Raw genomic sequence first — 4,302 nt, forward strand, 5'->3', positions numbered from 1 at the left:
ACTGAAACTCTTAAGATTTAATAAGAAGGATTATACTGTTAAGATCTCTGGATCCGCGCCTGTTCTTGGAGATTGGTGCTTGATTCTCAATATTGGATGTATTTTTCCTGGCATGAATATATCACTGTTAAGGTATGTAAGGCCGGTATATATAGAGCTTAGCTAGATATGTTAATTATTCGCTCAATCCAGTAGGCACTGATACCCTTTTTAGCTTTATTTAACAGTTCATCCTTTTTTATCTGAATATCTAACCACTCACTTGCATTTCCGAGATCGTATTTTAGCATGATTGTTTTTACTTCAATAAACCAGAGATATATATATGTCTCTGAATAAACCAACTGTTACTTTTGATCAGTGCCGGATCCAAAAATTTTCATAAGTGGGGGCCCACTGACTGACCTAAGAGGGGGCCCGCTCCAGTCACGCTTCAGTGATTCCCTATATAAGCAACCAATTTTTTTCCCAAAAAGGGGGGGCCCGGGCCCCCTGCCCCCCTAAATCCGCCTCTGTTGATCACTATTCATTGACTTGATGCACAATTGCCTCCTTGCTAGTCCGTGCCAGACGTCATAATTATTTGGACCACCTCCTTGCTAGTTGTTTTTGGGTTGGGTACATACATTTCTGAGGAGGGTAATAACCTTTAAGTGTATTTGTGCTTCTACTGGTAGTATCGCACAGGGGCATGCACGATAGATCTACCCTTAAGTGCCTCATCTTGCACTGATAGCCAATCAAAAAGCTCCATTCTTTATCAAGTTGAAACGACAAAGAATACAAAATTATTAAAATATAAACTTTTAAATTTTCTAACATTAATCGTAAAATAAAACATATCCAGAACAGTTTCCACAAAAATTAAGGTAAAATACTTTATTCTTTTAATCAACCAATGAAATCGCTAGCCTTTCATCTGAAGAACAGTAGGACAACCGGAAGCGCCTGAGTAAGGATTTCGCCGCTCAGTGATACGGTTCACTAGACGACGTTGTCAACACGTAATGGCCGCCATTATTTGACGTTGGATTTGGCATTCCATGCTGAAAAGTTGCATTAATGACATTCTTGGATGCTTAATCTTTATGCTGAATAACACAAAAGGTAATGGTTTATACCATATATTTTAGTTAATTACTATCAAATAATGAATTTAACCAAAGAAATGATTTAAACGGCAAAAATAAAATCAAACATGAAAATTGAAATCCAATATATCATCATTTCCTTATAATATACTAGTATTGAATCAACTATATACTGGTGAATTACATTCGGATTTCGGTCTAAGGTATCCGCACTTGTCTCCGGAAATATTATACCCACACAAGTTGTCAACATCCGTTTTTAAACTTGTCAAGGTGTTCTTCACGATCTCCATGGAATATATTCACGCTTTCACTTTTTGCTCAGATAATAGAACATTGTAAATCTCTAACTGAAAATACGGACCAAAATGAATCAAATTCGAAAGCACGTATGATCACGTTTCATGCCGATTGCAAGTTCTCGAAAAAGGGGCGTACACATGTAATTTCAATGCCCCATAAATTGCAAAATATAGGCTACTGAGGCACCACGAATTTTGATGAACGTCTCGGGTTCAACTCAAAAGTGGACCCCATAGGCGGATTTAGGGGGGGGCAGGCTCCCCCTTTTTGGGAAAAAATTTGGTTGCTTATATAGGGAATCACTGAAGCGTGACTGGAGCCCTCTTAGGTCGGTCAGTGGGCCCCCACCTATGAAAATGTCTGGATCTGCCACTAGACCCACTTATACTGTTGGATGTTTTATACCAGGTATAATATTTAATTTGGAAAAAAAATATTTGTGTCCCTGATTTCATATATATATGTCATGTACATATGTACACCAAAATGTAAAATTCATAAAAATTAAATCTTTCATAAACATAAAATACAAAAGGAAAGCAATTACAGGCACAGGCTCCTCTTTCCCATACACAAAAAAAAATAGATAGCCATGCATCCTCTAAATTCATATCTCATATTTAAAAGAAATTTACACATTGAAATTAACCACTGAATCACCCACCCATTTCAGAGCTTATACATGTACATGTATCTCATGACCAGGAATTATTACAAATTTGATATGCCTGTACAGATTCTTTATATCCCTTATGTTATATTATTCCTATAGGCTATAGTCATATATTTATACAACTAATCATGCTAATTATCATGCTACTTAGAAATGATAATCCATTGACAATATTGATTTCTTTCAAAAAATGTACTTCAACTTGATTGATATCATAATATTATCAAAATAATGGTGTTATGACAGTGGTGGTTCATGGATTCCAATTAAAACAAGGTTGTGAGTGCCCTGAAAATGTAAAAAAAAAATCAGCTTGCATATATTTATGTACACTGTACACTTTTATAATACATGTTTTCTTTGCCTGTAACTTTTATGTATTGTCAGAGCAGAAATTTATAATAATAGATATATATAAAATTGCGAATAGAAATGGGTTATGTGTCAAAGAAACAGCAACCAAACAAAGAGCAGACAACAGTCTACAGCCACCAATGGGTCTTCATTGGATCAAGAAAATATGTTTTTTCTTGGTAATTTATTTGGCTAATTTGTATTCATGTGTTGATAACAACAATGCAAAATTAATTAAATTTTGATTTGAATAATTTAGTATAATAGATTTAGTAATTGTATGTACCTTTGCTTTATATTTACAGGATGGAGAAAGATGTTCACTATGAATCAAAAATTCAAAACAGAGGACTTTTATATATCAACAAAAACAATTGCAGTACATGCACATATACATGTATTAAAGGTATGATATACATACAGCAAGAAAACAGTAATCAAATGGAATGTCAAATTATTTTGTTTAAAATAGAAAACAAGATGACTAGAATATATTAACATGATTAGGGTAAGAAATCCAAATGTGTCTGTTCAGGGTAACACCAGTGGGTTATTTTACAATGCGCTATGATTTCAATCTCACAAATATGAAACAAAACATGATAGACGAATATGAATTAACACTATTTTGATAATGAAATAGACTGAAAATATTTTACATTTAACAGTCAGACAAGAAAATTGCCAATGGAATAAATTTGGAATGGAAGTTAAAATTTATAGTTTATAGGTCCAAGAATCATACACAGACTTTAAGACCAAATGGTATACTTTTAATAGTTTAAAGATTTTATGCTACATGTATTATCTATGCTGTATAATTTCAAGATAGTTTCATTTGGATTTAAAACCTAATTTCAAGAATGAAGGGTTCAGTACTTTAAAATTCATTAATAAAGATTTAAAACAATATAAGGGAATTAACTCTTACATGATGTGCATCATATCCATGAGAATATCAGAAGTGTTTAAATAAACTTGAACATTTTTTCAGATACATGCAAGAGAATGACTTAAGCAGACCATATTTGGGTCAATGATGCCCATAACAATGAAATATAATATATTAAAATTATCATTTATCATTTATCATTACTTTTCAATTGAATCAACACACTTTATTTAATAACAAATTTATTTTTTTCATTTTCAGTACACTGTCAGCATGGTCAGAAGAAGAATTTTACTGGAGGATTAAAATTTTGATACCTGGAATCAGCAATGAATATGAAAATGAAAATGAGATATATTCATGTACAGAATGGTAACCGAAGTGGTTCAATTGTTTATTAGCAGACATTTATTTTGAACTTATGCAGGATTGAATAAATGAAACTTAAGCTGACTATGGGCTCAATGTGTAGTAAAAAGAGGATTTTGAAATATATGCAAGATTCATCAACATTAAAATGTTCACAAGTGAAATATCACCTTATTTAGTAAAAAAAAAAAAGCAGATTATTGACTCAGTTGTTTTCATGAAAAAAAAGTTTCAAAGCAATATATCACTGTTGTATAATTAATAAGATTCCTCATTTTTGTTGAACCTGCAACTTTTGTTGCAGAAAGCTCTACAAAGAGATAGTGATCTGGCCACTATGGAAGTGGGGTTAGGTAACTACTCAAAAGACTTATATTTTAAAGGGTTGAAGACCTGGATGCTTCATCCTTGGTATATATATGCCTCATGTTAAGAAGTTTCTCTCAGGCACATGTCCAATGTCCTTGACCTCATATTCATGGTTCAGTGACTTCTTGTAAAGAAAGTTAAGATTTTTGTAATGTTAAATTCTCTCTCATTATAAGTAATGGGATAACTATATTTGGAATGTCATACCTGGCAAGGTCCTCATGCCCGTCAGACAGTTTTCACTTGTCCTC

General features: G+C 32.9%; 1 long non-coding RNA gene across 1 annotated transcript; it reads left to right on the top strand.

Moving 5' to 3' along the window:
* Positions 1-936: 936 nt before the first annotated feature.
* Positions 937-3,879, top strand: LOC143049030 (uncharacterized). Its single transcript, XR_012970013.1, has 3 exons — positions 937-1,107; positions 2,727-2,827; positions 3,575-3,879. It is a non-coding gene; the product is annotated as an uncharacterized LOC143049030 (long non-coding RNA).
* Positions 3,880-4,302: the final 423 nt, after the last annotated feature.

The sequence above is a fragment of the Mytilus galloprovincialis genome, chromosome 10, assembly GCF_965363235.1.
Source record: "Mytilus galloprovincialis chromosome 10, xbMytGall1.hap1.1, whole genome shotgun sequence".
Taxonomy (NCBI): Eukaryota; Metazoa; Mollusca; class Bivalvia; order Mytilida; family Mytilidae; genus Mytilus; species Mytilus galloprovincialis.